Source organism: Bos taurus, chromosome 12 (assembly GCF_002263795.3).
Source record: "Bos taurus isolate L1 Dominette 01449 registration number 42190680 breed Hereford chromosome 12, ARS-UCD2.0, whole genome shotgun sequence".
Classification (NCBI taxonomy): Eukaryota; Metazoa; Chordata; class Mammalia; order Artiodactyla; family Bovidae; genus Bos; species Bos taurus.
Window position 1 is genome coordinate 2,954,573 of NC_037339.1, and position 24,366 is coordinate 2,978,938.

Sequence of the window (24,366 nt, forward strand, 5' to 3'; positions counted from 1 at the left end):
GTCTTCTCTTGCCAGGCAGATCACACAGCCGTAGCTTGTGCAGTTGAATAAGATGGTGCCTGCATCCGTCCTTCAAGTGGGAAGAGTATGCAAAGCTTTATGCCCAGTGGAGTCATGATGGCTGAGCTCAATAGATGATGCCCATCTTTTGCTGTTATGGGCAGCGTCGTTTCACTTCATAATTCATTCATTGAGGTCCTACTACCCAATATCTCAAAAGATGACTTTATCTGAAGATAAGACCTTTAAAGAGGTAGTTAAATTAAAATGAGGGTGTTAGGATGGGCCTTTGAAATCTGGCTCATGTCCTTAGAAGACTCGGATGCAGAGAAAGAGAGACACTAGGGGTGTGCCTGCAAGGAGGGACACGTGAGGACACAACGAGAAGGGGGCCATCTGCAAATCAGGGGAGAGGCTTAGAACACACTCTTCTCTCATGGTCTTCAGAGGAAGCCAACCCTGCCAGAACGTGACCTTGAACTTTCAGCCTCCAGAACTATGAGAAAATAGACTTCTGTTGTTTCAGCCACCCACTCTGTGGTTTGTTATGGAAGTCCTTGCAAAGTAACATACTTGACTTTGTATCGTTTGAATATTCTGTGGTCCAGTAACTTGATGGGTTAAACTTTCAAAGGAGATGAACTTTATTTTTCCCTGGTTTCCACTCAGACAGCAGCTGTTTCTCCATTGCTGCTCATGGTCACCCACCTGGATATATTAAGAACACTGTGTGTATTATTTGGTAATTTCCTGAGCCCAAAGAGGCACTGTTAACTTGTCTCACATGGGCTGAGTTCTTTAAGACTAGAATCTGAAAAGTCTGCTAATATTTGATATTTTAATATTGACGTGCTTGAGGAGACGGCTAGGAAATAAATGACCACTTCAGAGCTGTTCTGGCTCAGTGATCCACAAGCATACTTTGGAAGGACTTTGATCTTCTCCAAGGCTCTATGTAAATTCAAAGTACATAGTATTTCTAAAATATCATCTGTGATTAAAATTTTTTCTATTGGATGTGGATGGAAATCACATAGATAATATTTAATAATCAGGAGACTGACATGTAAATCACCATTGTTTGAAAAAGCTCACTGATGCAAAGATGTAATTTTCTCTCTCCTCCTAAACCAGTAAGAAAGCAAATAACAACCTTCTTGTAGTCCTGTGGTTAACAGATTGAAGATTTGTGTTGGGGGATATTAGAAATGCTTTTTTTCTGGAGCTTTCTGGTTGATAAAGTGTTAGATAATGCAAGCATTTTACCGAAATTCATTTCCTCTGCTTAATGACTAATTGCAGCGAAATACACATGGCTTCAAAAATAATGTCTTTTCTATTTGCATTTTTTCCTTCTGATTCTTATATTTAAAATTCCAGTTGTTCTAGAAATCATGATATGTCTAACACTTTTTGAAAATTATATAGATCAAAAGAGAAAGCATGTTCATGAAAAGCTTTGATAGTTTCCTTCTAATAAACCCCCTTTTAGACATTTTTAATTTATACAGAAAAGTAATGTTCAGTTGGGAAATGCTCAGATATTGTGCTTTAAAGGCTTAATTTATGTGATCAGCTTGATTCACATGGTGCACATTATCCCTAACTTGTTGGCAGAGGGAAAAATTTAGCTTGATAACATTTTATACACTTTGTGAAAAGAAAATATGCTTATTAGGGAACCCAGGAGGCAATGCTGAGCTGCTGCTAGCACAGGTACCAGCCCAGTGCGTGCTCAGTTGCTGTGATTGGGCTAGGGAGACCGCTGTCTGTCCAATTTTCTGCTGCTCTAGTCCCTAAGAGATCACTAATTCGTTTCTTATCCTATAGCCAAATCCAATAGCAACAGAAGACAACATCTGTGTTCAATGGGTATATTTTTGCCAAGTTACATTAAATAATTCATTACAAATGTTTGTAGGCTGAAATTAGCCTTTATTAAATATAGAAGCAGGCATCATTACCATTCCCTGATGAGTATAGTCAACCCCTTATATGGTTCCTCTCTCCAAGTGCTATTGTCAGGACTTTACAATTTCCTTTTTAAAGCATTTCATACTCACCAAGTTCTCTGGGTGAAACTGTGTCCCTCTAAGAAGGCGTTACCTTTCACACTCCCCCAGTTTTCTGGGCGGAACTGTGTCCCTCTAAGAAGACATTACATTTCATACTCACCCAGTTTTCTGGGTGGAGCCGTGTCCCTCTAAGAAGACGTTACATTTTTAAGCCCCAGGACCTGTGCATGTGTGCTCAGTCACACCAGTCATGTCCAGCTCTGCACCCCAGGATCCAACCCATGTCCCTCAGGTCTCCTGCATCAGCAGGCGATTCTTTACCACTAACACCCCTGGGAAGCCCAGGATCTTCAGATCATCAAATTAAAGTGAAATCATCAGGGTGGGCTTGAATCCAGTATAACTGGTGTCCTCAGAAAAAGGGTAAATTTGGACAGAGACAGACACACACACAGAGACGCTGACAGGGAGGACAGTGTGGAGCCACAGGAAGGATGCCATTGATGAGCCCAGGAGGCCAGGAGAGAGGTCTGGAACAATTCTCTCTCACAGTCTTCAGAAGGATGCAACCCTGCTGATACTTGGATCCCAGACTTCTAGCTTCCAGACCCATGAAGCAGTACATTTCTGTTGTTTAACTGACTCAGTTTGTAATTCTTTGGTAAAGCAGCCTTAGGAAACTCACGCACTAACTGACATTAAGTCTACCATACCAGGTTAGGATAGTTCCACCAATTGGGAGTCTTTATTTGGGTTACATGGGATCCCAGGTTAGCGTGTCACTTCATGTAAAATTGCACCACCAGACTTTTTAAGACCCTCTATTTATTTTTCCTCCTTAGCACTTACTGTCTAACATGCTGCATATTTATTTGTTCTTTTTTGTCATCTTTCCCTTCACTAGAATGTGATCTTCGTAAGCGCAGGGAGTGTTGACTGTTTTGCTTAACAATATCCCCAGCTTGTACAAGTGCGGTTCTCAGATACTTGTGAAATGAATGACTGAAAGGATTAATCGCCTCCTCTTCTTTGTCATCTCCCTGCATCCCATATACACCTCAACACCCATCTTACTCGGAACACAACTGCTGCACAGAAGAAGAGGTAAAGTGAGAGTACGTTCCCTATAAGGTGCTGGGAAATTTGCCTAATCCAGGATCTAGTCCATTCCAGATCACAGGTGGTAGGAGAATAAGATGATCGTTCTTCAGGGCAGATTCTTTCACCTTTCATTTCTATTCATCCCTATGTCTTGGGGTCAGCCCATTTCAAATCGATGAGATTTCAGTAATTCTGGGGTAAATAGCATTTATTTCATAAAGGATGGCACAGCAATTTTGAATGTCCATATTTTGCTTGAAATCTGTTTTTAGACTAACTGCTCATAAGGAAAAGTCAACAAGCTGTAACCTGCCTGGGCTCAAATTTCCACCCAGTACATTTTGGTAGGCACTGTGTGTGAATGAGACAGTCAGCAAGCCCTTGTTTGAGGTTATGAGAGGATTTCATGCCTGTGAAAGGAGAAGCAAGACTCCATTACCCTGACCCTGTGGGCAGGGAATCGTTAATCTGGTTAAGATTATGATGTCCCAGGCTGAGCTGTCTCCTCAGCTTCTTCTAACCTAGAATAATGTGGTCTGGGCTCCCCAGGGGTTTTGTTCAATTTATCTCGGGGTTGGCGCAATGCAGTGATACTTACTGGAGCACCATGGTTTTACATTGCTTAAACTGGGATTTGTGTCAGTTACCCCACAGCCTTTGATTGTGTGGATCACAGCAAACTGTGGAAAATTCTGAAAGAGATGGGAATACCAGACCACCTGACCTGCCTCCTGAGAAACCTGTTTGCAGGTCAGGAAGCAACAGTTAGAACTGAACATGGAACAGACTGGTTTCAAATTGGGAAAGGAGTAAGTCAAGGCTGTATATTGTCACCCTGCTTATTTAACTTATATGCAGAGTACCTCATGTGAAATGCCAGGATGGATGAAGCAAGCCGGAATCAAGATTGCCGGGAGAAATATCAATAACCTGAGATATGCAGATGACACCACGCTTATGCAGAAAGCAAAGAAGAGCCTTTTGATGAAAGTGAAAGAGGAGAGTGAAAAAGTTGGCTTAAAACTCAACATTCAGAAAACTGGGATCATGGCATCCAGTCTCACTACTTCATGGGAAATAGATGGGGAAACAATGGAAACAGAAACTTTATTTTCTTGGGCTCCAAAATCACTGCACATGGTGACTGCAGCTATGAAATTAAGACACGTGCTCCTTGGAAGAAAAGCTATGACCAACCTTTTGTTCAGCATTTTAAAAAGCAAAGACATTACTTTGCCAACAAAGGTCCCATCTAGTCAAAGCTATGGTTTTTCCAATAGTCACTTATGGATGTGAGAGTTGGACTATAAAGAAAGCTGAGCATCGAAGAATTGATGCTTTTGAATGGTGGGATGGAGAAGACTCTTGAGAGTCCCTTGAATTACAAGGAGATCAAACCAGTCAATGCTAAAGGAAATCAGTCCTGAATATTCATTGGAAGGATTGATGTTGAAGCTGGAGCTCCAATACTTTGGCCACCTGATGTGAAGAACTGACTCATTGGAAAAGACCCTGATGCTGGGAAAGATTGAAGGCAGGAGGAGAAGGGGCCAACAGAGGATGAGATGGTTGGATGGCATCACCGACTTGATGGACATGAGTTTGAGCATCTGGGAGTTGGTGATGGACAGGGAAGCCTGGCATGCATTAGTCTATGGGGTCACAAAGAGTTGGGCATGACTGAGTGACTGAACTGGACTGAACTGAAAACTGAAATTTATAATTCACCTGTGGATTTTCCTTCTAGTCCTAGAACAGAGAGGAGCAATGGTCTGGGGTCAGAAAGTCTCACCGCTCACTCTACATGTTGTCTTGGGCAGATTACTTTGCCTTTGAGGCCTATGAAAAAGGAGTAACAGTAGTTAACCCTACAGAATTATTGTTAGAGAAATTCTGTTAATTTCTCTAACAGAATTATTGTTTAGAGAAAAAAAAATGTATGTAAGGCTTTGGAACGTGATAGGTGTTTTGTAAATGTCAGGGTGCTATTTCTCCTGGAGGCTGGCGATTCTGATAATGTGTTTACTTAACCTACAGGCTCTGGGCTGCTCAGACTTCAGCAGAAATATTGATAGTGGAGCTTTTCTCATTGGTCGGGGAGAGAGGGATGTCTCTGATCAAATTTGGCTCTTCTATGTTATAGCTCTGGATGTGCTTCTGTGCAGGAAGATCGGGTTGCGGATGCCAAGGGGAGCAGGAGGGATGTTTGTGAACTCAGAAAGAGCCTCAAGGGCTTTGATAGAGTCTTCCATAAAATCCCACTTGGAAAACTCCCCAAGAACCAAAACCCTCTTGCTTTGATAGTTGTTGCTATTATCCCAGACCCAGAGGAGATTTCTGAGTCCTCTGCTGTGCCCCCTCAGGCAGAAACACTTAGCTGCCCTTTAGCAACAACCTCACTTGCTTTTCTGAAAAGCACTGACTCCCAACTCCACTAAAACGGTGTGGATGTTCATTAAAGCACTTCACCAACATACAGAAAAAAGAAAATCAACTTGAAAGATAATTGATGAGCAACCTTTTTCAGTGTTTGAAAATATGCCAGCCCATCTAGCAGAAGCCACTCTGATTGTTTTGGATTTTTTTTTTGTTATTGCTGTTTGTCATTTCGGTATGATAACCACCTGTAGTCATTAAGTGTCCCTGTTTCTAGCACAGGGCCTCAAACATCTGCTGCTGCTGCCAAAACATCCCTCAACAGACTTAAACTTTATGTCCCTGAAATGGGAATTTCATCTGCCATCGTTGGCATTGGGCGTATATCTTCTTTAGCCTGTAGTCTGGCGAATCTCGACTTCAGCTCTGCTAAAGCAGTTTGTACCGCCCTGCTCATCCTTGTAAGTGGGCTTTTGTTTTCAGGTATTCCCATAGATGTCTTAACTCTCCTGCTGGACTTCAGGCTCAGTGAGGGCAAATATGAAGTTTCCTGCAGTTTTATGTCTCATTCATACCTAGCAGATTGGGGGCTCAGGAAATGCTTCTTGAATATATTTTTGTTGCAGTGTTGTAGACACTGGATACTGGACAGTTGACAGACAAGGAGGAAAAAGGGAGGAGAGAGAAGAAACAAAAAGAAATCACTTTGGTTGTTTCTTTAAATGAAATGATTTCCTAGGGTTATATATTTGTCATAAATCCTAAATTACTGCAGCAACTCAAATTATCCATACTTATAATAAAGGGTGAAGACTCTGCACTGATATATATTGGAGGTTTTTTCCTTCCCCCTTAATGTAGGTTCTCAAAATAAAGGATGCTAGATTGAATTTTCCCTGCAAATGGTTTATTCTGGAAATCCTTTTCTCCTAAGCACAACTCTGGGTATTTACAGCTGCTGCACCTTATCAGTCTCACTTCAGTAAATTATCCTGAGATATCATGATATTGTGTCTCAGAGGTTTTAAATACATTAACATTGTATTATTATCCTTTGTTTTTTTTTTTACTGGAAAGAAACTGATGTAATTTGACCTTAACCTATGAAAATGTGATCTTCCATTCAGACTAAACAGGGGTTTTGTATCTCCTGGACCACATTTACTGTAAGTGCCTTCTGTGTGTTCTAAAGGATGTGTTTTTCAGGGTCCCTAAGTGAAACCAAAATTGTGTGCGCTGAAAAATATTTTGCTTTCCAGAATTTCCTGAAGGCTTAAAGAAGTGTACAAGCATGAATCACAATAGGAATATAGTTAACTATCTAGGTGGCAGTTATTTTGAGTAAAAATATGCTTTTATTTTGTTTAAATATGGAAATATTATTATTTTAAATGATGAATATTATACTTGTGGATTAATTATACAAGAAATGTAGAAAATTAGACATTAAGAAAATTGCAAAAATTAGTCCACATATCTTCGTGGGTGGGGGAGGGTCCCTTGGCAGGCTAGAGTCACTGTCCTAGTCTATACACTGATTTTGTCCAGGCTTAAGACAAGACAATTTTTAAATAGAAAACCAGACAAAATTCAGGAAACCAAATGAACTGTTTTTTTTTCTTTTTTAAAATTTACATATATTTTTAATTGAAGGATAATTGCTTTACAGAATTTTGTTGTTTTCCGTCAAACATCAACAAGAATCAGCCATAGGTACACCCATGTCCCCTTCCTCTGTTTTATATTTTTTTCTTAATTTAAGACATAAGCAATAGCTGAGGACAGTGCTGCCCGAGGTCCATTTTGGGGTCCTTCAGGGTAGCCCCCCAGCATGCTTACTGAGCTCAGAAAGTATCCAAGTTAATCTGGAGAACACCAATGGCAGGTCATTCGAAATAGAAGGAAAAGGAGGTTTGCAACATCTCTTTGCTGCAGGCTCAGGATTGCTGACAATGTCCAGTCTGTGTTCAGAGAAGAGAAAATAAGTGATATAAAGAAATCTTAGTGAGCATTGCCCTTTTGAACTTATTTACTTCATAATAGAAGCCAGGGGATGGATGTGAGCGTGCAATCAGTGTGCTTGTGTTGTGAATGTGTGTGTATGTGTGTGGTTTACATGCGGCCCGTGCGTGTGGGCGAGTGGATGTGTTCCATGGAGTGTGTGTGTTTGCTCTTATGTGCACATGTGTGAATGTTGTTTGTGTGGTACATGTATGTGTGCCTGTCATGTGTGTTTGTGTGTATATGTGTGTGTTTGGTGTATGTGTTTAGTGTATGTGGAATATGCGTGTGTATGTGCAATAGATTATGTGAGATTTGTGTGTGGCGTGTATGTGTGAGGAGGATTATTTATAAATATGCTTTTGTAGAAGGAAAAGTCCTCCAAATTTTATGCCCTTCAATCCAAGCTCCTCTTTGTTTAAAGGTTATCGTTCTGAGGCACAAAGCTGAGTTTAGCTTATCCCTGCTCAAGAGAAAAAAGGGAAGGAAAATGTCACTTCCTGGGGCCTAGAGAGGGCGGCGGGGGTGGCCCCCTTGGCCTGGCCTGCGCTCCCCTTCCCGTGCTCCCGGCCCTCTTGCCGGGTCCCCCCAGTGGTCTCGGGGCGGCGGGGCACGCCCTGGGGCGTGGGCCCGGCTCTGGGTGGGACTCTCCGGTCCTTTCCACCACGGAGGAGCTTTGACTGTGGACAGGACTTAGGTCTCAGCCTAGCTTTCTCATTTAGACAGAGGGAATGAGAATAGTACTTACTGTCCTTGAAGAATGAGGGTGTCACTGTGAAGATGGAACAAGTTAACCTATAGAATGGACTCAGAACAGAGTTGGGCCAGCAAATGAGTGCCTTGGAAGACTTAGTTCTTATCTGCCTCAATGCATCCTGGCCTCCCTATGTACATGCTTTTTCCTTTGAAATAACTTTTCCTCTCCTACACGTGTCTAATACCTTCCTGGTCCCACAAATGCCATCACTGAAGTCAAGTATAAAACTTTCACTAAGGAAGCATATAGGTCAATGGTTTAGTGCTTGCATTAGGGATCAGAAAGATCTGGAGTAGCATATCCAGCCTCTGTTCTTTATCAAGTCCTTTTTAAAGGATAGCTTTGTCATCAGTAAATCAGATGAACTACTAGGTCCTCCCTTTTCAGAGAATCAGCAGCCTTATACGAGTCTACGTACGGGAACACTGTAGGGGAGCAGCCCCTCCACTTTGGGTGCTGTTGACAATTTTTCTTCTGGGCGTGTACACTCAATTATCCTCCTTGTGTTATCCTTACCGAGTGCGTGCCTAGATTGTGTCCATTATTTTTCTTCCCCTCCTTTGCCTAGCACAGTGCTATGTTCATGATACTCCCTCAGAAAACATTTGTGGAATAAGCCAATAATAAGAATGAAAGAGGAATCAGAAAGTGAATCATGAATTTCTAGGGTCAGCCTAAAAGCTATTACTGTAAGAATATATAACGATATTGATAAACATTCAGAGAGCTGCCTTTAAAAGTTTCATAGCTCAAAGAGACCCTGAAACCTTTGGAAGGCAAAAAAGACTTTTAAGAACCTACTTTAATTTATTTTCATCCCCATTTCTTTTGTTGTCATGTGGTGAAGAAGGCTGATTCTCAGGGTCATAGCAAATTGATTTTGTGCTGTGCACTTAAAAGAACTGAAGTGGGTTCTTAGAGTTTTGTTCACTATTACTGCTCCTAAGCATTCTCATCCTGATCATTGATTTAATTTTTTTCTTACAGTAATAGCATTTTGATCTACAACAAAAAATTATTTTAGCAAAAATATTAGCCCTGTGGATAATTGTTAAGGTACTTTTTTGGGTGTTGTAAATATATGTGTAGAAATACCATAACTCATATGATTTTCAAACATCATTTTTGTGGAATGCAACAAATATGGTATGTTTCTAGTATTTATGTTTTTAAATGCCTTTAAAGATCTTTTTATAATTTGTTATGCAAATGTTCATGACTGTAGTAGCAGTTAAAATGTGGATGGTGAGAGGGAATATGTGTAAAATGTTATATTTTATCATTTTATTGTTTACCTTAAAGAGAGTGTTTTAAAACTTTCTTAATTTTTCTCATAGTAGTTGAAAAGGCTTTCAGGCTGCCTGTTCTAATGGTTTACAGGAGAATCCAACAATTGCCTTTGTAAATATCAGAGCTAGTACATAAACTCTAGAGGGACCCAATCTGCAGCAGCCTGAGTGGGTCACTGGGAGATTGATTTTATGAATTGGTATTCAAAGTGTTTCTTGCCTTAATAAAATGTAGCCTGAATGGGGTCCTATAATCCACCATTTTCTCAGATTTTTCAGCTGTTTTTTCAGATAATATTCTGCTGGGAGGCTATGTCCAACCATCTTACAAAACAGTAATAAATGGACTGTTTGCCCTTTGCTGTGGTTTTAGTCAGCACCTTGGAGAGTAGAGGTTAAACCTTAAAAAAGGAAGTGATGGAAAATAAAAAAGGAAATTTCATAATGTGATAAAAAAATTATTCCAATTATAAGTGGGTGATGTATAAAAATACTCCATCGATGAAATGGCTTTCCTCACTGTGTGGAAATTAAAGAATCCTTGGACCCGAACCCCTTTAATACCCCCAAACAAGACTTCTGCCACAGCAGGAAGTCAATTATCTCCATGGCAACCAAAACAAATAGTGAATATTGCCTTAGCAGACAAGGTGGATAAAAGGTGCACCTAAAATTAATTTATGTCTTGGGATCAGACACTTGAGATGAGAGAACTGGTCCATAAAGTACCCAAGAGGAGCTATTAAAAGAGAAACAAAATAAGTCCCTTGTTGAGTTCCCTAGAGAGCTGTGGTTGAAGCGTGTAAATCCTTTTTGCTTTGCCTTTATGGGGGAAAGTTGTCAATATGTCCCCATTTACATGGCTGCTTTGATGATGGCCCCTGTAAATCTCAGGCCTGCCAAAGAATGTTTATTAAGAAGTGCCTTCAAGAGTGATCTCTTAATCCATCCTCTAGTACAGCAGGGATATTTTTTATTATTATTATATACATCAATTCTGAGATGCAGAGATGCCCCCAAAGATTAAAGTTCAGAGGATTTTGAGTCTATAAAAGTCTTGCATTATAAAAACAGGAAGAAAGAAAAAAGCTCTCCCACAAACACATAGAATTCTCAGAAGCAACCATGGAGCTGTAAATTTTTCATTACATGCAGAAATTAAAAACACTAATTAAAGCACTGTTTGGAAAATAACTCCAAATATTAAAAGGAACTTTTCAAGGGGAAAAGTCTCTCTGATTTCCTGCACCTGGAGATGTGGCTTTTGAAGTCAGGGGGACTCAGGCGGGCCTTTCTTAACCTGCAGGAAGATGGCGGGACCGGAAGGCTGGGCAGGACGCTGAGCCCAGGCCCTCCCTGTGAGGGCAGAGTGTTCTCCCCAGCCTGGACCCCACTTAGTGCTTAGCTGCACTCAGTTTCCTCTTTGTAGTAGGTTCCCCCCACCCCTCACCATTTTTCTGAGATCATAGTTTCCTCTTACATGCAACTTTCAATCAATCTGAGAGTCCAGCTGTTTCTTCTTCCGGAGATTTCTTGCCAAGTTCCCTTCCTTTCTAGCTACCCTTGAGTGCGTGGTTACCAAGTCACTTCAGTGGTGTTGAACTCTTTGTGACCCTATGGACTGTAGCCTGCCAGGCTCCTTGTCCACTGGATTCTCCAGCAAGAATACCGGAGTGGGTTGCCATGCCCTCCTCCAGGGGATCTTCCCGTCCCAGGGATCCAACCCACGTCTGCATTGGCAGGCAGGGTCTTTATCACCAGCACCTCCTGGGAAGCCCATCCCCCCTTATTGCAGCACAGTTGGGTGACTTTCATAGTCCCCTAATGTACTCTGCCCTCTTCTTGCCCTCCTCAGTCCTGTCTTTGCTATACATTGGTGGCATTCTTTTTTTCCAGAAGATCATTTTAATTTTCACTTCTCTCTAAAAAATGTAATGACTTCCTGTTGCCTGTAACATAAAATACAAATTCCTCTATGTGGCATTAATGGTTTCCCACCAGCTAAATTTAACCTGCATTCTAAAATGTCTTCCCACTAATTGCTTCCACAAGCCCATCCTTCTTCTCATTGTCGTTTACCACAAAAGCCTTATAGTTCTCCGTGGGTCTTTACTTGTGCAATTCTTGTTACTAACTGGAATAGCCTCCCCCATGAGCACTTACTTCCTCCTCCCCAACAAAAAGAGCACCTCTCCTGCATCACTTAAAAGCCAGCTCCTGTTTCCTGTCTCTGAACACTTGCTAGCCCTAACCCTCATGGTCTCACTTTCCTCGGACCTCTGTACCTGTGGTAGGCAGAATAGCCTACAAAGATATCTATCTTCTAATTCCTGGAATCTGTGTTGTGTTAAACTATGGGGCAATAAAAATTTGGCAAGTGTAATTAAAGTTGTTGTTGCTTAGTCACATAGTTGTGTCTGACTACTGCAACCCCATGGACTGTAGCCTGCCAGGCTCCTCTCTCCATCGAAGTCTCCAGGCAAGGATACTGGAGTGGGTTGCTATTTCCTTTGCCAGGGGATCTTCGTGACCCAGAGGCTGAACTTGTGTCTCCTGCATTGACAGATGAATTCTTTACCATTGAACCACCAAGGAAGCCATAATTAAAGTTACAGACCTTTAAAATAAGGGAGGAATCCTGTATTACTCAGGTGGTCTCAGTCTTATCACATGATCCCTTAGACCCTTCTCTGGCTGTAGTCAAAGAGATGGGGCAGGAGAGGAGGCAGTGAGATGCAGCAGAAGGAAAAGGTAGAGGGTCTAGGTGTGATGAAGACTTCATGCACTGTTCTGACTTTGAGATACAGGGACCCACCAGGAAGGACTAGAGAGAGGCTCCTAGGAGTTGAGTGGCCCTCAGTTGACAGCCAGCAAGAGAATGAAGGTTCAATTCTTCAAGTGCTAGAAACTGAATTCCTTCAAAAACCCAGGTGAAATAGGAAGCAGATTCTTTCCCGATATTAACAAGAGTTCAGCCTTCCAAGTACTTCCAGTTTTCATTCCAATCCCAAAGAAAGGCAATGCCAAAGAATGTTCAAACTACCACAAAATTGCACTCATCTCACACATTAGCAAAGTAATGCTCAAAATTCTCCATTCCAGGCTTCAACAGTATGTGAACCATGAACTTCCAGATGTTCAAGCTGGATTTAGAAAAGGCAGAGGAAACAGAGATCAAATTGCCAACATCCATTGGACCATAGAAAAATCAAGAGAGTTCCAGAAAAACATTTATTTCTTCTTTATGACTCCACCTAAGCCTTTGACTGTGTGGATCACAATAAACTGTGGAAAACTCTTCAAGAGATGGGAATATCAGACCACCTTACTTGCCTTCTGAGAAATCTGTATGCAGGTCAAGAAGCAACAGTTAGAACCAGACATGGGCCAACAGACTGGTTCCAAATTGGCAATGGAGTATGTCAAAGTTGTTTACTGTCACCCTGCTTATTTAATGTATATGCAGAGCACATCATGTGAAATGACAGGATGGATGAAGCACAAGCTGGAATCAAGACTGCCGGGAGAAATATCAATAATCTCAGATATGCAGATGACACCACCCTTACAGCAGAAGGTGAAGAAGAACTAAAGAGCCTCTTGATGAAAGTGAAAGAAGAGAGTGAAAGGGTTCACTTAAAACTCAACATTCAAAAAACTAAGATCATGGCGTCCAGTCCCATCACTTCATGGCAAATAGATGGGGAAACAATGGAAACAGTGAGAAACTTTATTTTCTTGGGCCCAAAATCACTGCGGACAGTGACTGCAGCCATGAAATTAAAATACACTTGCTCCTTGGAAGGAAGGTTATAACCAACCTAGACAGAATATTAAAAAGCAGTGAAATAACTTTGCCAACAAAGGTCCGTCTAGTTAAAGCTATGGTTTTACAGTTGTCATGTATTAGTGAGAATTGGACCATAAAGAAAGCTGAGTGCTAAAGAATTGATGCTTTTGAACTGTGGTGTTGGAGAAGACTCCTCAGAGTCCCTTGGACAGTAAGCAGATCCAACCAGTCCATCCTCAAGGAAATCAGTCCTGAATATTCATTGGAAGGGCTGATGCTGAAGCTGAAACTCCAATACTTTGGCCGCCTGATGCGAAGAACTGACTCATTTGAAATGACTCTGATGCTGGGAAAGACTGAAGGCAGGAGGAGAAGGGGATGACAGAGGATGAGATGGTTGGGTAGCATCACTGACTCAATGGATATGAGTTTGAGCACGCTCTGGGAGTTAGTGATGGACAGGGAAGCCTGGTGTGCTGCAGTCCATAAAGTTGCAAAGACTTGGACACGATTGAGCAACTGAACTGAATTTCCAAGTACTAACCAGGCCTGACCCACCTTAACTTCTGAGATGAGATGATATTGGACACATTTAGGGTTATACGACTGTAGACAACCTATAGAATAGGAGAAAATATTTGCAAATGATGCCATGAACAAGCAGTTAATCTCCAGAATATACAAACAGTTCATACAGTACAGTATCAAGAAAATAAAAATCAACCCAATCAAAAAATGGGCAGAAGAATTAAACAGATATTTCTCCAAAGAAGACATATAGATGGCCATTAGGCACATGAAAGGATGCACAACATCTCTAATTATTAGAGAAATGTAAATCAAAACTACAAACAGCAAATGCTGAGAGGGTATGGAGAGTAGGGAACCCTCCTAGACTGTTACTTGGAATGTGAATTGGTATAGCCCCTACGGAGAGCGGTATGGAGCTTCCTTAATGACCTAAACATCAGTCAGTTCAGTCGCTCATTCGTGTCTGACTCTTTGTGACCCCACGGACTGCAGCATGCCAGGCCTCCCTGTCCATCACCAACTCCCTGAACTTGCTCAAATTCATGTCCATTGAGTCGGTGATGACATCCAACCGTCTCATCCTCTGTCGTCCCCTTCTCCTCCTGCCTTCAATCTTTCTGAGCATCAGGGCGTTTTCAAATGAGTCACTTCTTCACATCAGGTGGCCGAAGTATTGGAGTTTCAGCTTCAGCATCAGTCCTTCCAAGGAATATTCAGGACTGATTTCCTTTAGGATAGACTGGTTGGATCTCCTTGCAGTCCAAGGGACTCTCAAGAGTCTTCTCCAACACCACAGTTCAAAAGCTTCAATTCTTTGGTGCTCAGCTTTCTTTATAGTCCAACTCTCACATCCATACATGACTACTGGAAAAACCATAGCTTTGACTACATGGACCTTTGTCAGCAAAGTAATGTCTCTGCTTTTTAATATGCTGTCTAGGTTGATCATAACTTTTCTTCCAAGGAGTAAGCGTCTTTTAACTTCAAGGCTGCAATCATCATCTGCTGTAATTTTGGAGCCAAAAAAAGCAAAATCTGCCAGTGTTTCCACTGTTTCTCCATTTATTTGCCATGAAGTGATGGAGACCAGATGCCATGATCTTCGTTTTCTGAATGTTGAGTTTTAAGCCAACTTTTTCACTCTTCTCTTTCACTTTCATCAAGAGGCTCTTTAGTTCTTCCTTGCTTTCTGCCATAAGGATGGTGTCATCTGCATATCTGACATTATTGATATTTCTTCCAGCAATCTTGATTCCAGCTTGTGCTTCCTCCTGCCCAGCATTTCCCATGATGTACTCTGCGTATAGGTTAAATAAGCAGGGTGATAATATACAGCCTTGACATATTTCTTTCCCTATTTGGAACCAGTCTGTTGTTCCATGTCCAGTTCTAACTGTTGCTTCCTGACCAGCATACAGATTTCTCAAGAGGCAGGTCAGGTGGTCTGGTGTTCCCATCTCTTTCAGAATTTTCCACAGTTCGTTGTGATCCACACAGTCAAAGGCTTTGGCATAGTCAATAAAGCAGAAATAGATGTTTTTCTGGAACTCTTTTGCTTTTTCGTTGATCCAGTGGATGTTAGCAATTTGATCTCTGGTTCCTCTCCCTTTTCTAAATCCAGTTTGAACATCTGGAAGTTCACGGTTCATATACTGCTGAAGTCTGGCTTGCAGCTGTCATATGATCCTGCTATCCCACTCTAAGTATACATCTAGAGAAAACCATAATTTGAAAAGATACATGCATCCCAATGTTCACTGAAATGCTATTTACAATAGCCAAGACATGGAAGCACCCTAAATATCCATTGATAAATGGATACAGAGGATGTGGTGTACATACAACTGAATGTTACTCAGCTGTAAAAATGAATGAAATAGTGCAATTTGCAGTAACATGAATGGACTCAGAGCTTTTCATATATTAAGTGAAGTAAGCCGAACAGCCTGGAGAAGGAAACGGCAACCCACTTTAGTGTTCTTGCTGGAAAATCCCATGGACAGAGAGCCTGGCGGGCTACAGTCCATGGGGTTGCAAAGAGTCGGACACGACGGAGTGACTAACACACACACACACACATGCCAAACAGAGGAAGACAAATATCATATGATATCACTTATATGTGGAACCTTCAGAAAATACGAGTGAACTTACATACAAAACAGAAATAAACCCACAGACAAAACAAACTTATGGTTACCAAAAGGGAAGGGAGGATAGATGCATTAGGGGTGTGGGATTGACACTTACACTGCTGCTGCTGCTAAGTTGCTTCAGTCGTGTCCGACTCTGTGTGACCCCATGGACTGCAGCCTACCAGGTTCCTCCGTCCATGGGATTTTCCAGGCAAGAGTACTGGAGTGGGTTACCATTGCCTTCTCCTAATACTTACACACTACTGTATATAAAATAGATAACCAACTAGAACGTATGCTCTTCACTTACATCTGAGCTGGACTTTTTCTCCTCCTATTGTCCCACAGAGCATAATAGAATCAGTGCTGTGGGGGTTTCAAGAAGACTATAGCTTTTGCTCCTTTGCAGCGCTCGGCTGCAGTGAAGAAGCCCAGGATGAAAGAGCAAGTGGAGAGAGGCCCAGGCATCTGTCACTTCAGGCTTTCGTACTTAGGGCCCAGGTCATCAGGGTACACTGTTCCAGTCAAGCCACCAGCTTGCTGCAGACACAGAGTCCAGTTGAGATTGGAAGAACTGCGTGGTCAGCCCCCAAAATCCCGAAATATTTGATGATAAGTTGATAAATAAACAACGATAAATTGTTCTTAACATGCTCAGCTTCATTTTCTGTCTTGTTTGGTTTTGGCAGCAATATATAGCTGATGCTAAAGGTTATCTTAAATTTCTTTCATATTCCCCCTTAGCCTCCTTACAACCTAGCCCACCCTTGTCCATTATAAACACTCAAGTGTTTTGTGGTGGAATTAATACCTGCTTTTTCCTTGGCTTGATCTTTTTACAAATTCAATTTATTTAATTTTATGTTTACTAAGTTAGATTTTTTAGTTGGCTCTCTTAGAAGCCTGATCACATATTTGCAAGGTAGTTTCATAATTTGGATAAAAATATACTTATCTTTGGGGCTTCCCAGGTGGCTGAGTGGTAAAGAATCTGCCTGCAACACAGGAGACACAGGTTTGATCCTGGTCCAGGAAGATCCACTGGAGGAGGAAATAGTGACCCACTCCAGCATTCTTCCCTGGGAAAACCCATGGACAGAGGAACCTGGTGGGCTACAGTCCATGGGTTGCAAAGAGTTGGACACAACTTACCGACTGAACAACAACAAACTTACCTTTAAGCTGTGTAGACAGGATAAGGCAAGTAAGAAAGGTACCCCTGACTCTCATAATTGGATAAGTGTGTGAGTTGTATGTCTTTGATTTATGCTGATTTTGTGCAAGTCATATAGTTTCCTGGGCGTTGATTGGCTTGTCTAAGTTGGGAGGTCTGGATCAGAGGTGCTGTGCGGTCTTCTCCAAGCATTCTGTTTACAGACCTGGCTTAGACAGTTGTGGCCACAGAGGCAAGAACTGCTGAGTTCGTTCCAAGTTTAAAGCAGTTGTCAAAGAGGAGAAACTGTTTTCTCTGGGGTAGAAGACAAGACCCAGTGGTCACTGCTTTCATGGTATGTTTTGTCATTTGTTGGGAAGGAAATTAATTTGTGATCCTTGTCCAGCTCCCTTGGTCTATATCATAAAATACGTCACAACTGGCAGGTGGCTGGCAGCATCAGCAGGGAGAGCATGGAATCATTTTAGGAATGAATGGGCCTCTTTAATTCAACAATCACATGTTTTCAGAAGACCATTGGAACTTATTTACTGCCACCAGTTTCCTCACTGGAAATACTTTCTAATCAGTTAGCACAGTCACCCATGATTTGGCAAATTTTTTTATTTTTTAAATTGATTTTTATTGGCGTATAGTTGTTTTACAATGTTGTCTTAGTTTTTCCTGTATAGCAAAGAGAATCCACAGACTCAAACCATATGTCAAGGCCTTTATAAGATGTGTAAATTCTGTTTAAAAAATAATTAGATTTTGCATTTTTCAATAAGTAAAAAGAAAATTACAGTTGAGATTATGCTCCAAGTATATTTAGTTAGATCTAATTAGAGTAATGTTCATCTATCAGTGTGAAATTAGGAACTTTCTATTAGATTAACAACTTTATTTTTCCAAGCAAAAATACTATGTGACTTGATGCAAACCAATATTATCTAAAGAAATAAATTTACTAAAAAAAAAAAAAAAAGAAAGAATGGGTCTTTTACACCTTGCAGAGTGGCAGTTTCTTTCATATTTGTGTTACAATAAGCCTATTGCTGCAACGCTTGAAGATGCTGAAGCCTGCTCTATGGTTGGTGAGTAAGAGGAAGTAAAAAAATAGCTTTCTTAATCTAAACTAATTTAAATATCTTATTCCTTAGGGAGAAAATTTATGACTACAAATTTCTTAATTGTTGTTATATGGTTACTGCTCTCTATAGTAAGTGTATGCTGTTGATCACACTAGAGTGAAATGACCTCTCCCTCTGGATGAAATATTTAAGGCCTGCTGGGAGAAGGGAATGGCACCCCACTCCAGTACTCTTGCCTGGAAAATCCCATGGATGGAGGAGCCTGGTAGGCTGCAGTCCATGGGGTTGTGAAGAGTCGGACACGACTAAACGACTTCACTTTCACTTTTTACCTTCATGCATTGGAGAAGGAAATGGCAACCCACTCCAGTGTTCTTGCCTGGAGAATCCCAGGGTTGGTGGAGCCTGACCGGCTGCCGTCTATGGGGTCGTGAAGAGTCGGACACGACTGAAGCGACTTAGCAGCAGCAGCAAAGTGTTCAAGCTGGTTTTAGAAAAGGCACAGGAACCAGAGATCAAATTGCCAACATCTGCTGGATCATTGAAAAAGCAAGAGAATTCCAGAAAAACATCTATTTCTGCTTTATTGACTATGCCAAAGCCTTTGACTGTGTGGATCACAATAAACTGTGGAAAATTCTGAAAGAGATGGGAACACCAGGCCACCTGACCTGCCTCTTGAGAAACCTATATGCAGGTCAGGAAGCAACAGTTAGAACTGGACATGGAACAACAGACTGGTTCCAAACAGGAAAAGGAGTAAGTCAAGGCTGTATATTGTCACCCTGCTTTTTTAACTTATATGCAGAGTATATCACAAGAAACGCTGGGCTGGAGGAAGCACAAGCTGGAATCAAGATTGCTGGGAGAAATATCAATAACCTCAGATAAGCAGATGACACCACCCTTATGGCAGAAAGTAAAGAAGAACTAAAGAGCCTCTTGATGAAAGTGAAAGTGGAGAGTGAAAAAGTTGGCTTAAAGCTTGACATTCAGAAAACAAAGATCATGGCATCTGGTCCCATCACTTCATGGGAAATAGATGGGGAAACAGTGGAAACAGTGTTAGACTTTATTTTTTTTGGCTCCAAAATCACTGTAGATGGTGACTGCAGTCATGAAATTAAAAGACTCTTACTCCTTGGAAGGAAAGTTATGACCAACCTAGACAGTGTATTCAAAAGCAGAGACATTACTTTGCCAATAAAGGTCTGTCTAGTCAAGGCTATGGTTTTTCCAGTGGTCATGTATGGATGTGAGAGTTGGACTGTGAAGAAAGCTGAGTGCCGAAGAACTGATGCTTTTGAACTGTGGTGTTGGAGAAGACTCTTGAGAGTCCCTTGGACTGCAAGGAGATCCAACCAGTCCATTCTGAAGGAGATCAGCCCTAGGATTTCTTTGGAAGGAATGATGCTAAAGCTGAAAGTCCAGTACTTTGGCCACCTCATGCGAAGAGTTGACTCATTGGAAAAGACTCTGATGCTGGGAGGGATTGGGGGCAGGAGGAGAAGGGGACGACAGAGGATGAGATGGCTGGATGGCATCACCGACTTGATGGACGTGAGTTTGAGTGAATTCCGGGAGTTGGTGATGGACAGGGAGGCCTGTCATGCTGCAATTCATGGGGTCGCAAAAAGTTGGACACGACTGAGTGACTGAACTGAACTGAACTGAATAGGCAGGTGGGCAGCAGCTGCTGGGTCACAAGCTATTCCTTCCACTCTCAGGTCTGAGGATTATATGAGCTGATGCCTCTAACCTCCCGCTGTCTCTGATCTTCATTTCATAGGCAGGAACCTGAAGCTTCCTTGTCCTCCTGGCAGTTCCCACCTTCATCTCCTGATTCTAGACCAGAGACCAGCAGTTTGAGAGCAACCGACCTTTCCCTCTAAGTCTAGTCCACCTTCCTGGAATTTATTTCTTTATCCCTGAATTGGGAAGTAAAGATAAGACATCTTCAAAGTTTCATAGCAATAGAGGCAAGAATACAAATTTTTTGTATCTCTAGCCTGCTTCATACAGATGGACTACATCTTCACATGTGAGACAGAAATAACTTCATTGTCATTCAAGGAACCCGGAAACTTCTGGTTCTTTCCAACAGTCATATGTCACACACTCCAACGTTGTCTATAACTTAAGTTTGGTGTACTTTCCACAGCATTCTTGCAAGTAATAACCACATATTTTTAGGCTTAATAAAAGGCAACATTATAAAAATTAATGGTCACTAGGCCACCTGCAAAATAGTAATATAAATTAAAGATTAGTAATACTTAACATTTTTTTGTATAACTATCTCTTCTAAACCAGTATAAATTGAGGTATATTGAGAAGCTTGCCATATTCACTTAAACGTACAAACACTAAGTATAAAAATACATTTCAAAACTCTTGTAAGTACTTCTGCTTCAGGTATAATGGAGCTGAGGACCAGAATTACCTTCCCTTCTTAAGCTAGTAGAAAACTAGATAAAACATGTAAAAAATGATTCTTGCCCACTGGAAGATGAGAAATGGAGAGTGATTCCAGGAGAAGAAAAGGAGCTGAGGTGCTTTCTATAACTGCCCCAGGTAATGAACTGGAAAGGGTGTTCTGACTACATAACTGGGAGAGAAAACCAAAGGCCAGCCTGTGGGTCCCAGTGACTTGAGGATACAGAGTTCAGAACGTAGGAAGGACGGGATCTGGCCTGGACAAGGGTGAGGAGAACAAGCCATTTGTCTCAGGCACAGAAGTTAAAGGGATGCTGGAAACTAAGTACTCAAGATAAAAAAAAAAAAAAATCCAATATTTTAAAAATTAAACAATATAGAAAGCTCATGATGAGCAAAATATCAAACTTTTAAAAAAGACAGAAACTGACTCTGAACATGCATGATTTGGCTGCCCTTGCCTTACTCTGATCTACCTCTGTCAGAATTTTTAATTTTGGTGAAGTCCAACGTGTCAATCATCACTTGTATTTGGTTTACTAAATCTTTGCCTATAGCAAATTTGCAAAGATTTTCTCCTATATTTTCCTCTAGGAATTTTGTTGTTTTTACTTTTAAATTTAAGTATGAATTTTATTAAATTAATTTTATTTATGTTGTGAGTTAGGGGGTCAAGATTCTTTGTTGTTGTTTTTTTTTTTTCATACAGATATCTATTGGTTTCAGCATCTCTTGATGAAGTGAATATGTTTCTCTATTTGATGACATTTTGGCTTTTGTGAAAATTCAGTTGGCCACACATATGTATATAGGTTTTTGGACTCTATTTTATTTTCATGAGATGTTTGTCTGCCATTATATCATTACCATCTTGTCTTGACTATTGTGACTTTTAGTAAGTCTTAAAATGAGATGGTGTGATTATTCTAGTTTGTTCTTTGATTTTGAAATTGTTTTCATTATTCTAGGTCCTTTTATTTGTATATCAATTTTAGAATGAGCTTACTAATGTCTATTACTATGACTTTCAAGTAAAATTGCTTGAATCTGTAATTCAAATTTGAGGAGAATGTGTACCATATCAAGCCTTCTAGTTTATGAACTTGGACTTGTAATACTGTATATTTCTCTCCAATTAGTCTGCTGCAATGGCTCTCCATAATGCTGTGCAGTTTTTAGTATAGAGATCGTGTGCTTTTCAAATTAAATTTATTCAATTAATTCAATTTTCCAATTTTTTGCTGGGGTATAGACATGTAATTGATTTTTATATGTTAAACTTTTGCTAGCTATTAATAAATTCATTAATCAATTTCAAAAAATTTGTAGATTCCTTTGAAATTTTATGTAGAGAAACTTATATGGTCTGTAAATAGAGATAAGTCTGTTTCTCCATTTCTCTTTTCAAATCATGCTCTTCCTCACTCCCTCCCCTGCATCCTTTCTTTCTTCTGTCTGTATCTATCATCTATCTATCATTTTCCAATTGCAATAATTAAGACCTCTTGAGGCTCTGTATGTTTTTCTTCAATATTTTCTCTCTGCTTTTCAGGTTGAATTATTGCTTTTTGTATATCTTCACTATCACTAATTCTTTCGCATGCCAGCTCTAAGATACTGTTAACCTCCATTCTCTCATTTTAGTCATTTTACTTGAAGTTGTACAATTTATACTTACAATTTTTATTTCTCTTCTGAGATTTCCTATTTATTTACTTATGGCTAACTATACTTTCTTTTACTTTTAAAACAACTTTTCTTTAGCTCTTTGAACATATTTACAGTTGCTGCTTTAAAGTCTTTGTTAAATCCAACACATGAGTAATCTGCGGGATGAATTATTTTGGCAGTTTTTTTTTTTTTTTTGCTGAATATGACTCATGTTTTCTTGTTTCTTTATGGATTTGGTTATTCAGTAGTCATCTTTGATAGCACATTGTAGAGATTCTGGAAAATGTTGATTTTATTTTGGTGGGCAGTTCAATTACTGGCTGGTCATCTTTGACTTTATAGTCTTGGCCTTAGTAATCTGCTTTGTTAGGATAGATGTTTGGAAAGATGTTTGGAGGGGTTTTCCAGCCTCTCACTTGATGGGACTCAATTTCTGCACTTTGTCTTCCAGGAGATCTTGTCAGGGTTTGGTTTTAGATTTTATTTGGGTAGATATGGAAAAAGGTATAGGTCTTACTTCTAAAAGGCAGTGTTTTGTTGTCCTGGAGGATATCCAAAGTGCTAGTGAAATTTTAACAAGCACTGATTGACCACTATTATCTCTTTTCTAGGTTTAACCCTGCAGCAGCTGCTTTCTGGAAGCCTTCTGTGATATCAGTTTGACCGTGCACAGCACAGCCTTTGGTTATGTGGTATATGAGGAATCTTCTGTCCACCATTTAAAGTCCCTACTGTGTATATCTTCTGCTTCTGGGGTCCTGGTCCTATAGATTCCAGCTGTTCCAACTCTGATCTCTGCCTTCTTAGCACAGATGGATTGCCACCTGGACTCCAGCTCACCACACTGCAGTCAAGAAGTTGTTCCAAGATTTCCCTGGTGGTCCGGTGGTTAATACACAATGCTCCCAGTGCAGGGGGCACAGGTTTGATCCCTGGTTGGGGAACAAAGACCCCTGTATGCTTCCTGGTGAGGGCAAAATAAAATCAACAAAAACCCTAACTTGTCCCCAGTCAGACAGCTGGGTTATCATGAATGAGACTCACATTGTGAGTTCCTTTTTCAGGGAGCACAGCCTTGAACTGCTTGTGATCCATTGCTGAAACCCAAATGCCTCCTATATCTGACCCATTACTACACTTGTTTATGATCGGAATGCTACTCTGGTACTAGTTATTGCATTATAGTCAGCATCATTTTAATCTTTATATAATATTAATGACAGTTCTTTATATTTGTTAAACATATAGGCTCTGACAGTAAAGAATCTGTCTGCAGTGCAGGAGACCCGAGTTCAGTCCCTGGATCGGGAAGATCTCTGGAGAGGGGAATGGCAACCCACTCCAGTATCCTTGCCTGGAGAATCCCATGGACAGAGGAGTCTGGCAGGCCACAGTCTGTGGGGTCGCACAGAGTTGGATATGATTGGTGCCTGAGTTGGTGATGGACAGGGAGGCCTGGCGTGCTGCGATTCATGGGGTTGCAAAGAGTCGGACACGACTGAGCGGCTGAACTGAACTGTACACTTTACACTGTAGTTTTGATCATACGACCTTCTTGTGAATACGCAAAAAACAAAAATATAAGTGAAAGGAATTGAGTATTTTTCCTAAAACTTCAAATTCTTTTGAATTACTTCAAGTCAGAGTTGTTGGTGCTTGTAATTTTCCATACCGTTGTATGGTGCTCTGGGCCACTGAGATCGCTACTGATTCCTCAAATGACTGATCCATTGATTCTCTGATTCTCTTCAAGTTACTGTCACTTCTGAATTTTGATGTTGATATGTTTAAGGAGTGTAAATGTGCAGCAGCTTTGTATGTTATGACTGCCACCTGGTCCACAGTAATTATGACATGCCATGGGCAGTAAGAGAGCATCCAGATCTTCAAGATATTAAAATGTGGGTAAGTGTGCAGATTAGAATCAGTGGCATACAGTATCTGACTCACACTATATGCATCTTAGTTGTGAGAAAATTATAGACTAACTCAAAAAATAAAAACAGTTTTATTATATTAC

General features: G+C 40.7%; 1 long non-coding RNA gene across 3 annotated transcripts in view; it reads left to right on the forward strand.

Annotated features, from left to right (window-relative positions):
• Positions 1–24,366, forward strand: part of LOC112449031 (uncharacterized) — a 46,726-nt gene that overhangs the window by 15,379 nt on the left and 6,981 nt on the right. For 2 of the 3 annotated variants that reach the window (XR_003037478.2, XR_009496649.1), the window contains exon 3: positions 22,958–24,365. This is a non-coding gene — a long non-coding RNA (uncharacterized lncRNA). Of the gene's footprint in view, positions 1–22,957; position 24,366 lie in introns of those variants that run through there. The other variant, XR_003037479.2, reaches the window with a different exon arrangement.